Raw genomic sequence first — 12,139 nt, forward strand, 5'->3', positions numbered from 1 at the left:
GAAGGGGGGAGGGGAGGGGTTAGGAGCTGAGCCAAGCTAAGAGATCTGGGCTAAGTAAGTAGCTTTCTAGGGCACAGCACTCAGGGTGGAGTATCATGAAGAACTGTTTCTATTCATTTTTCTAATTGCACATTTTTAATGCCAGAAAATTCTACTGTACCACATAACGGTATTTTAAGTCGAGTCACACGTGCCACAGTGGACGTTCAAAACATCTGGTGAATATTAAATACATGCTGGCAAAACCCTTGCCTAGAGTGTACAGATACTTAGTTCCAATTCTTCCTAGCAGGAATAGACAAAAAAGACCTCCCCTCCCCCTTCTCTACAAGATGCTTGTGGGTTCATTGTCAAAGTGTCAAAACTTCAGAAAGTATCTACTTTGGGACTCATTCCACCCTGTTTGTACCATTTGCCATTGTCAACATAACCTACAAAAGGCATTTTGCAAACCTTGAGAGTGCTATCTAAATGCTGGCAATTATTATCATCTCTGATGTTCCGATAGCACTTTGAAATTGACAAAGAATTTTACATGTATACCTCACTTTATCCCACCTCCATCACTTAGCCAATAAGCATTAAGTGGCAGACACTGTACTGAGCACTGAGATTAAAAGAAAAAAAAAGCAAAACCAGGATCCCTGCCCTCAAGGAGTTCACCTTCTAGGCCTTCAGTGTCCTCATTTGTAAAATGAAGTAATGAAGTGGTTGGATTTGATGGTCAGTGAAGACCTTTCCAGCTTCAAATCTATGATCCTCACCACAGCCTTTTTTTTTTTTTTAGGGAAATGAGGGTTAAGTGACTTGCTCAGGGTCACACAGCTGGTAAGTGTCAAGTGTCTGTGGCCGAATTTGAACTCAGGTCCTCCTGAATCCTGAGCCAGTGCTCAGGTGCTCAGCCTTATAAGATAGGGATTACATTGAGGAAACTGAGATTCAGAGAGGTTAGCTCACATGTCAGAGGGAGGGAAATTGAACCCAGGCTCTAAGATGAGACCTTTTTCTCTTCTTAAAAGGTTTATGCTTTAGCCCAAGAAAGCCTCAGGTAGCTCCATCTCAGATCTCATATTCTCCTGCTTCACTTGTCAACTGCAGTGTCTCTACCACTCTCCTCCTGCTCAATGGGCAGTAGTCACAGTACAGTGTTATAAAGCAGCTAGGTGGCTCAGTGGATAGTGAAAGCCCTGCAGTCAAGAGGACTTGAGTTAGAATCTGGCCTCAGACATTTATTAGCTGTGTGACCCTGGGCATGTCACTTAACCCTGTTTGCCTCAGTTTCCTCATCTGTAAAATGAGCTGGAGAAGGAAATGGCAAACCATTCCAGTATCTTTGCGAAGAAAACCCTCCGAAAATGGGATCATGGAGAGTCAGACATGACTGAAACAACTCAACAACAGTGTTAGAGTGGTCATGGGTTCTTAGTAACCTTTTTGTGAATAACTAAACAGCCCTGGTCATGAGTAACATCATGTCCTTGCTGTTACTTAGACATTGGCTGAAGTACCACACCAGGCAAAAATCTCCTTGTGATATCGAGGTGGTCCTGGGATCTTGAAGGCCATGGGAGCACAACACAAACTCTAGTGGGTCCTACCAAGCTTGAAGGGCTTCAAGCATGAGCCTGGTAGCAAACTGCTAATCTGTTGCCTCAAAGAACAACCAAGTTCTGAAAACAAATTTGTTTGCAAAATAACATTCGGTGCTTCTTACTTTTAATCGGTTAGACAAGAATATTTTTGGCCATTGTCACCCATCAAACAATCTACTAAGCCAGGGCTTCTTAAACTTTTTCCACTCAGCAACACTTTTTCACCTGAGAAATTTTTATGTGACACCAGGTATACAGATATATAAAATAGGTATACAAATCAAACATTTACTGCCAAATGTTGCATGACCCCCACATTCAGCCAGGAGACTGCATTTGGGGTCTCGACCCACAGTTTAAGAAGCTTTGTACTAAGCTGTGGAGGGAGGGCTCATATTGAGGGAAATCACTGATCTTTTGAAGTATTGATACAGGTTCTGAAAGAGGAAAAGTCTCCTAATTCTTCAAGTTTCCTTAGTATCTTCTCCTCACACTTAGTCGTTTCCTTCTCCTTTGACTCTTACTTTTTTTATATCTGATTTACACAATCCTAATCCTTCATCAGGAGTGATCTTTGCTGCCTTCCACCTCTTTTCAGACTAAAACTTGGAGCAGGTATAAAGAAGCAGACAAAGATTATGAAAGGACAAGGAAGAAAGACGGGGAGAAAGAAACCAGGAGGAGAAGAGCAGTCCCGAATTCCAGGCACTGACTCACAAATTGTCCAGTCTTTGGGAGAATAATAGTAAAAAGCCAGGTGAAGGACCCTGAATAGACAAAAGCTAACTCAAATCACCATTCATTAAGCGCTTGCTGTATTCCAGACATGGTGCTAAGCCCTGGAGACCTTACAAAAGGATCTGAACCACAGCAATGGAGCAGTGAAGCAGAGATACAGACAATAAATATCTTAAAATGTCGTCTTTTCCTACTTTGCTCTTCACCTCATGAGAAACCTGCATGTTTCACTTCCTTCTCTCTGTCCCTCTTGATGACGCAGTGAAAGCAACTTCAAGACTAGTTTCTTTTAGCAAGACCAATATGTGTCCCAGAGGTTCTGACGGGAAATTCAGCAAAGGATATGGCTATCAGCCTTCCCTCTGAAATCCCGCTCCTCTCCCACTGCTGTCCTGAGATTCTCCTGTTTTTAGATGAGCACCATGAGTCTGTAGGGAGAATGCAGTAAGATGGCGGAAGTGCTTGTTTGAGTGTGTTGTGATTTTTTACCCTTTTCCCAGTAAGAGAGAACCAAATGATTACAACAGATGGGTAAATCTGAGCCTTGAGTTACCCAGCCCCTCTGCTATTAGAGTAATGATATCCATTTCACTAACTGTCCCTGCCCTCAAGAAACAGCTGTGCTTCTGAAAAATATGCCTGACTCAGTTGGAAGATAGGAAGGCCAAAGGTTGAATTTCAGAGAGATAGATAGGAGTCCTCTGGAAGAAGAGATGTTCCAGCTGCTGAGGCTGCTTTGGCCTCTGCTTTTTCCTATCTATCTGGAGAAGATGCAACCTGGGGCAAGGTTTCCCCCATTTAAAAAATAACATTTTATTTTTCCCCAATTTCATGTGAAAACAATTTTTAAGTTTTGAGTTCTAAGTTCTATTCCTCTCTCTCTCCACCACCCCCCCCCCCGCCCCTTCCCTTTCCCCTCTCTCTTCCCTGAGATGGCAAACAATCTGATATAGGTTCTACATGTGCAGTCATTCCATATTAGTAATTTTCTGCAAGATTTGAACAAGAAAGAAAGTGAGAGGGGGCAGCTAGGTGGCACAGTGGATAAAGCACCAGGCCTGGATTCAGGAGGACCTGAGTTCAAGTGTGACCTCAGACACTAGACACTAGCTGTGTGACCTTGGGCAAGTCACTTAACCCCACTTGCCCCTCCCCACCCAAAAGAAAGAAAGAAAGAATATATGCATGCATGCTTCAGTCTTTATTCAAACAATATCACTTCTTTCTCTGGAGGTAGATAGCATTTTTCATCAGAGGTTGTTCATAATTGTCTTAGATCTTTGCATTGCTGAGAATAGGTAAGTCATTCATCATACAATATTGCTGTTACTGTGTATATAATTGTCTCCTGGTTCTGCTCACTTTACTTTATACCTGTTCATGTAAGTCTTTCCAGGTTTTTCTGAAATAATTCTGCTTGTTATTTCTTCTAGCACAGTAATATTGCATTACAATCATAGATATCCCTTTTCTTAAGAGTAAAGAAGTGGGGCAGCTAGGTGGCACAGTGGATAGAGCACAGGCCCTGGAGTACCTGAGTTCAAATCCGGCCTCAGACACTTAACACTTACTAGCTGTGTGACCCTGGGCAAGTCACTTAACCCCAATTGCCTCACTTAAAAAAAAAAAAAAAGAGTAAAGAAGTGGCATTGTGTTATGCACTGTCAGTGTACTAATAAATTTTATATATACACATATGTATATACATATACACATGCACATCATCTAAATACACATTTGTAAATACTGATTTGTTCATAATGATCAAGATGATATAAAATAATTTCCATATATATTTAGATCACGTACTATGTACAAAATCATTAATATACATAAATTTATATAAATATATGTTCTTGTGTATTGTGTATACATGTATATATGTATACTCAAGTGTGAGTGTATAGATATATTTATATATATACATATGTAAACGTATAGGCATTTAGAGTCTAACTGAAAAGACAAAGAATCACCTTGGCTATTTTCTTGCTATCCATCCTACCCTTGCGCCATCCTGACTATCAGGCCTCCAAGAGACTGCTCCCATCCTCATTGGTGAGTACCTGGGTATAAACTCACATGTCTGCTACATCTAGCTGTTTCCAACCATGACATCCACCTTAGCCATCTTCTTGCCTTTTGATGTTCATTGCCTACCTTCCACTTTTTGATCTAGGGAACCACAATCAAATGAGTATTACAATGTCTATGGGAAAGTGCTGGTCAATCTAACTCCCTCATGGTTCTGTACAAAATCCCTATGACTTCCCAAACCAAAACACTCTCTTTCTGACTACCATTCCCCTATATATGCTTTATGTCCCATTAACATATAAGCTTTTGGGGGCAGCTAGGTGGTGCAGTGGATAGAGCACTGGCCCTGGAGTCAGGAGTACCTGAGTTCAAATCCAGCCTCAAACACTGTGTGACCCTGGGCAAGTCACTTAACCCCAATTGCCTCACTAAAAAAAACACACCATAAGCTTTTTGAAGGCAGGGGCTGCCTTCCTTTTGGTTTTGCATCCCTAGAACTTAGCACAGTGCTTGGCACATAATAAGCACTTGATAAATGCCTCTTCATTCTTTAATTCATGTTTTTCTTTTTAAAAAATGACTAATGATGCAAGCCATCTAGAGGTAGCATGATGTGAAGGGTTGTTGGCTGGCCTCAGGATCATGATATCTGGATTCATGTTCCATTTCTGATATATGCCTTGACTCTGGGCATGTCACTGAAATTCTCAGTACTCCAGGGATCTAAAACAGTAAGTCCCGATCACCAATCTACACTGGTAGAGAGGGAGTTGTCTCACTGGGAATGACTTCCCTATACCAGGGAAACCATAGACATAGACAAAAATAAAATAAAAGCTATTACACATAATTACTGACAGTTGTCAAGCACTTTAAGGTTTACAACATACTTTACAAGCATTATCTCATCAGATCCTCAGAAGTCTGGGTAATAGGTGCTATAGTTATTTATTATTCCATTTTTTTTAGATGAAAAAGCTATAGCACAGGGAGATTAATTCATCCTTGATCATCAATACAGCTAGAAAGGGTTGGAGATAAGATTCAAACCTATGTGTCTCTCCACTCCCAATCCAATTCTCCTACCTTTCTAATCTGCTTTTTTGCTATTTTTACCAGCAAATTATCCTTATTGGTTGGTGCATAAAAGTACATCCCTAGTAGACTTGAAAAACTACAAGTCCTACCATCTGAGGATGGTGGGAGGGGAAGGTGGGAATAGAATTTCAAACTCAAAACATTTTTCAATGTTAAAAAAATGTTTTAACATGTAATTAGGGGAGCAGCTAGGTGGCGCAGTGGATAGAGCGCCGGCCCTGGATTCAGGAGGACCTGAGTTCAAATCCGGCCTCAGACACTTAACCCTTAGTAGCTGTGTGACCCTGGGCAAGTCACTTAACCCCAAAAAACAAAAACCATGTAATTAGGGAAGAAATAAAATATATTTAAAGAAAGACTAAAAGTCCTCTGAGCAGGTACACAAAATTGATCATGCAGAATTCTGAACAGTTCCAGATAAACAGAATAATAACATTAAATGCCTGGTTTTTACTCAGTCTTCACTGAAAGGTAGGCCCCAGCAGAAACACAGAATGTTAACTCTCAGAAATCATGTAATATAAATGTTTTACAGAGGAGGAAACTAAGGGATCACTTAGTACACTCAAAGGAAGAATGTAAATTAAAAATTAAAGTAACCTAAGAATAGGATCTAAAGCTTCTGTCCCTGATCAGTAGTGATTGATTGTATTCAGGAAGGTCATTGATCTCTTTCCAAATTGTAACACGTGGTGCCATGTTCTAGAATTATGGAGTAGGGTACCTGGTTTTTTGAGGCATTGTGGATGACCCTTCACAGAATCACAAGAATTGGCCTAGACAGCAGAGACCACCTACTCTGATTCATCCCTGAATAAGAATTCCTTTCATAGTATACCAGAGAAGTGGTCATCTAAACTTTTAGAGGAAGACTTCCCAAGGGAGCCCATTCTACTTTGGGGATAGCTCTAACTGTTAAAGGTCTTCCTTAGGTCAGACCTAAAGTTGGCACCTTCAGCCCATTGTGCTTAATTCTGTACTACTCTCTACCCCATTCCCCAAGTCAAGTCTAATCCTTTGTCCATGTGACAGCTCATCAAATGTACAAAGACAGCTCTACCATCTTCCCAGAGTCTTCCCTTTTCAGGCCAGACATCCCCAGGGATAAAGCTTCTCTGACCCCCTAATAAAGGGGCTAAAGAAGTGTATAAGTAGAATTCCTGTCTGGAGAATGTTACTTCATAACCTAACAGGGGTTTCATGTATCATTATATATCTCTGCCTTTGTTTTCTTTGTTTGTTGGGAATGCAAGGCAGATTTCTCTGGAGGGAGCATGCCATCAGGCTCCTCTATTGGCCACGTTCTTAAGTTCTGGCCCAGTGCTCTACACAGTAAGGTTGTTTCCATTTCAGTGGAGTTGGGCATCAATCTCAATAGCTTCCTTTAGCTGCAGTAATAGCTCTTGTACCTTGGTAAGGGAGACGTTAACCAGCCTGGCTCTTATCGATCACCCTAGGCTTAAAGAGGATACTGTTGATTCAAATGTATTTAATGTTTCAGTGCATTAAGTAAAAAGGTGGGGGAAGAAGGAGAGTCAGGGGATAGAGAGAGGCAGCAGAGTATAGGTGACGGGAAAGCTTGCCTGGTATATTTGGGTGTTTTCTCTTTTCTCCCCCTTCCTGTCTTTGGTAAAGAATGGGTAATCAGAAAACGGGGTCCCACCATGGGATCAGGTAAGAAAAGATGCATGATGCCATGTTATGGAAAGTCAATATAATCACGGGTGCTTTTAAACATGCTTTTTCATTTGCTAACTGTACTCCAGCTCTAACCTCTTTATGGAAAAGCTCTGATGGGCCCCAGGAGGGCTGTTAGGTTACACATGACTGAAAGAAGAAAGGCACCATCCAGTCAGACAGGGGGCATAAAGAAAGCCAATCCATTCTGCCTCTCTGTGAACATCTTCCTGGCTTAAAGGAAAACAGGACTGTGGAGAAATGAAAAGGTTCTTTTAAATGGTTATTTTAAAATCAGCAGCAATGGGAGCTGCCAACCAGGTTGTAAATGTTAACATGATCCTGTGCCAGTGACTTTGTAGTCTTGCTGATTAGATCTTGGAATAAGTGTGGAATAGGTGATGGATTGAGGCCATGTGGTACCATGGGGCATGATCTGAATTAGGCTTTAGAAGACCTGGGTTCAAATCTCAGATGTGTTCCTTATTATTTGTATGACCTTGGGCATGTCATTTCCCATCTCTTGGGTCTCAGCTTCTTCATCTGTAAAATGAGAGGGCTGGAATAGATATCCCCCTTCTAGGTCTTGCGCTAAGATTTCAGGATAACCTAGCTAGCTACAGTAGAGACGTTTGGCTCTAAGGCATGTGTTATCCTTACCAGATCAAAGTTGACTCTTCCTTCTCTGATTTCTTAGGACACTCATTGGCCCATATCACCGGCACTTATAAAGACTGTACAGTGGTTGATGAACTTTATATATATAAAACTATATGTTTATATTATATATAATATAAGCATATAAATGATATATAATTTTATACATAAAACTATATGTATATAAAGTTCATTGACCACAGTACAGTCTTTACAAGTGCCAGTGATATAGACTGTGTACGTACACATGTATGTGTACACACACATGCACACACATACACACAATGTCTCTATAACTAGAATGAAAGCTTCTTGAGAGTACAGACCGTGTCTTATATTTCTAGGGGTCACCTTCATTGTCCATTATATTACTTTGCACAAAGTAGATACTTAGTAAGAATTTATTGATCAGTGACACTTAGCGTTGCTTTCCATGTGTATGTTTGTCAGGATGGTATTCATGAGACCATCTCCATATACCTAGATACTTCACCTGAATTTGAGTAAATGCCATCAGAGGGACAGTGGTGCCTGGCATCACTGACCAGTGCCTATCTTCTGGAGGGATGGAGGGGTGAAGTCAACCACTGATGAGCAAATTTGTATCTCTAGGCTGAACCTGTGACTTCTTGTTGTTCACATCCTCAGATATACTTGAGGCTTGCTTAGGTTCTAAAACAGTATAGAACCCATGCACAGACACAACCCCAACTCTAAGTTTTGTAGTCCAAGGCTCGTTTTTCTCTGACCTTAAGCAAGTGTTGAAATTTTTATGACCCATTGAAGGGAGATATGGGCTTGATAATTCTCTACTGAGGGTCTCTGAACCTCAAGGGGTGGTACAGAGCCTTAGTTTTCACATATCTCAATACTGAAACAGCCTGCCTTGTTTTGTTCAGTGAACACAACTCTTTTGCTAGGCAAGTCAACAATCATTTTTTAAGCACTTGCCTTAGGCACTGTGCTAAGTTCTGGGAATATGAATGTAAACTAAAGGAAAGATAGTCCCTACCCTGAAGGAGCTTATACTCTACTGGGGGAGACTACATGAAAAAGGGAAAGGGGAAGGCGGTATGTATGATGGCAAAGTGCAGAGAGTAAAAGAGCCAAGAGAGGAATGAAGGTTTGCTGACCACTGGGCCCTTCCTCACAATGAAGGTTCCATGAAGAACTCAACAGTGGGAAAAGGGGCCCACCAGAGCAGAGAGATGCTTCAGGAGGAGAAGACCTCATGGAGTCTTCTCCAAGAAAAGTTGAGTGCTTTTCTGCTGATTCTGCAGATTCACCCTGGCTACTTAGTTGATCTGTGAGAAATCCATTTTGAGCACATTTCTTAATTTCTCAGGGATAATTGACTTTGAAAGATTAACACAACAGCTGGATCCCAGCATTTGAGAGCCAGGCAGAAGTAAGTAGGTATATTCTGAAGCTGGATCAATAGCTTTTAGCAGAATGATAAATTTTAAATCTATCTTGTTGTAATGCCCTGCAGTTAAGTTATGTCCCTTAAATCTATCAAACTCCTGAGCTACAATGAGAGAAAGAGGGCCCTTCTGAGTCAGGACTAATTAATTATAGTATAGAAAGGTAGGTGAATCATGAATGCTTAACAGTAGGGGTAAGAGAGACCTTCCAGTGGCTGACTAGAATGTATATCCCTGTGTCCCATCTCCATCTTGATTCTTATTCCTGCTCCTAGGAAACTGGAGGAAATCTTCATTCCTCGAGAGCAAAGCCTCTATCTTATATTGCTTTTGTATCTCCCCACCACTCATAGCACAGTGCTAGGGAAAATAATAGGAGCTTAATAAATAATTTCAGATTTTTTAAAGTTATCATGAGGAAATCTTCATTCCTCAGGAGCAAAGCCTCTATCTTACACTGCTTTTGTATCTCCCCACTACTCATAGCAGAGTGCTGGGGAAAATAATAGGAGCTTAATAAATAATTTCAGATTTCTTTAAGTTATCATGAACTACCCACAGCGCTTCTGTCTCTTTACCAGAGGTAGTGTGAAGGTCTTTTTCTCCTCAAGAAATGTGCCCCAGAAGACTGTTTTAAAGGAAGAAGTGGATCCCTGAGGAGGCTTCCATAAACCCAAGACATCTTGGGTCATCCCAGTTCCTAACTTAGCAGTATGGTGCACGCTCTGGCTTCCTCTCGTTATGGTTCTGATTAGTGATCAGGTTTGCATTGTTTGGTGTCCAACATTATGTAAGTTAAGAAATCTCTGGGCATACGTCATTATGTTTTTATTACTCCTGATAACTGATCTATAGTTAAGGGAAGAAGAAAATTTTAGCTCATAAGATTTAGACCTAGGACCATCTAGTTCAACCCAGTCCTTGTTTCAAGTAAGAAAAATGAGAACCAGAGAGGTGGCAAAGTGACTTCCTCCAAATCAGTTACAGAGCTGGGATTCAAGTCTGATGCCCTTGCCCACTACCCTATAGATTCCTGATGGGATGTCCATAGTTGGCTATAGTTCCCCTGATTGGGTACAGTGATCAGAGGTTATCAGGACCGGGATTTGACTCTCTCAATTCCCAGTCCTTTACTTTAGCCTCACAACCTGCAAACTCAAGGCTTCCTCTGAACAGGTTACCCTTAGGGAAAGTATTGTCAGCAGTGCCTGGATCCTTAATGCTGGCAGCCCTGGGGTGGGTCAGCTGCTGACTATATTTTGTTGCAGAGAGACCCACTGAAGTGTGTCATAGGAACACCTTATTTCCTCATAAGGAAGGCAGGAGATATAGCTTGGTAATGGCTGTTCAGCTCTATCATAGTACCAAAGAGACAACACAAATGCATCCACACACCACACCAGTGCCATGTTCTTCCATAGACTTCTCTTTTGTTGGCAGAAGAGGGAAGCTTGGTGTTTGGTCGTGTGTAGGCAGACTTGCTTGCTTTGGATGGTCATAGACATTGTTCTGAGATCCCTTATTCTCTTCACTTGCCTCTTGCTAAAATAAGGCCTCAGGAGTGTCACTTTGCTCTGGCTTTTGAGAGGTCATTGCTTTACTTGTTCTAAAAGTGAAGTTGGTGGTTATTGGATCATGTCAGTACATCCGAAGGTTTCCAAATCCTCATGTGTTTGAATTACACAATTCCTAACCACCTTCTTTTGCAAGCACTGCTTTGAAGATTGCCCAGCATAATCTGATCTCCCCCATGGATAGTTGTCTCCATCTAGAAACATTTGTAGGGTGACTCCATTAACAGATGATCCTCAAGGGAGAACAATCCTCATATAGACTCAGTCTTGGACACTGAAAGAACTATTAGATAGCACTCCCGAACTGGTACCTTCTTTTCTCCTTCCTTCCCAAGTCACTGGGTGAAGATATTGTGGAAAGAGGAGGAGATGGAACTGGACGGAAGTAGGAATACAGATTAGACAGGGTAAAGAGAAAAAAATTTCTGGGTCTGGAATACAAAATGTGGCTTACGTTTTCACCTACCTTAAAGTACATTTGATTGGTAGATTCCATGATGAATAAAGCAGGGCCCCTGCCTTCAGGAAGCTTATCATTTACCATGCAGGATATTTAGCCTCCTGCCTAAATTCTTGACCCACATTTTTTTTCTCTAAACTGAACAACCGCTGAATTTCTAGATTATCTATGCCAATTAATCCGTAACATCAGTAGTAACTATGACAAGATGTGTGCCAAATTCAGTTAATTTCAACAGATGCATATTAAGCAATTGCTGCGGGTGAGGTATTAGGGATACAAGGCTAACAACAGGTTCAGCCTGCAGGGAGCTTAAATGCTCGGGCATATCTTCTGCTATATGAATATAGAATCAAAACTAAAAGGCTCTAAGAAGTCATGTAGTCCAAACCTTCCTTTTTGCAGATAAGGAAATTGAGGCCCAAAGAATAAAGTGACTTTTAGCCAAGGTTTCACAGCTTGCTAATGACTTAGCTGGGATTCACAGCTCAGGCCTCCTGAGTCCTATTCTGGGGGCTGCTTCTCATATATGACCTCATCTAAAATTGGAAAATGGTCAAGTTTTGCAATAGAGCTCTGCCTACCTGTCAGTCAATATGAACTTCCTCTTCAATTTCAGTGGCCCCAGGTTTAGTAGATGTTAAGAAACAGCTGAGATCCAGTGTTCCCCTTATCAGGACAACCCAACAAGATGAACTCCCTGGGAGACGGAGATTTTATATAAATAGTGGAGCACTGGAGTGTGAGTTAGGCCAGTGCAAAGTCTAGCAGGAATAGGCCTTGAAGAAGACCTCAGACCCAAAGGTAAGGCAGGCTCAGCCCAACATCTGCGTTTTCCAAGCAGCCAGAGTGGATTTCATCTGTGGGTGGTTTTGTTTGTTT

At 41.4% G+C, this 12,139-nt stretch overlaps 1 protein-coding gene across 8 annotated transcripts in view; it reads left to right on the forward strand.

Annotated features, from left to right (window-relative positions):
* Positions 1–12,139, forward strand: part of KLHL25 (kelch like family member 25) — a 47,841-nt gene that overhangs the window by 16,784 nt on the left and 18,918 nt on the right. Inside the window, exon 2 of one of the 8 annotated variants that reach the window (XM_043988043.1) lies at positions 2,191–2,349. The exons of the other annotated variants lie outside the window; for them this stretch is intronic. The gene's annotated coding sequence lies outside the window, so the exon portion shown is untranslated. The remainder of the gene's footprint in view (positions 1–2,190; positions 2,350–12,139) is intronic. 8 annotated transcript variants of the gene reach the window in all.

This window comes from Dromiciops gliroides, chromosome 2 (assembly GCF_019393635.1).
Source record: "Dromiciops gliroides isolate mDroGli1 chromosome 2, mDroGli1.pri, whole genome shotgun sequence".
NCBI lineage: Eukaryota > Metazoa > Chordata > Mammalia > Microbiotheria > Microbiotheriidae > Dromiciops > Dromiciops gliroides.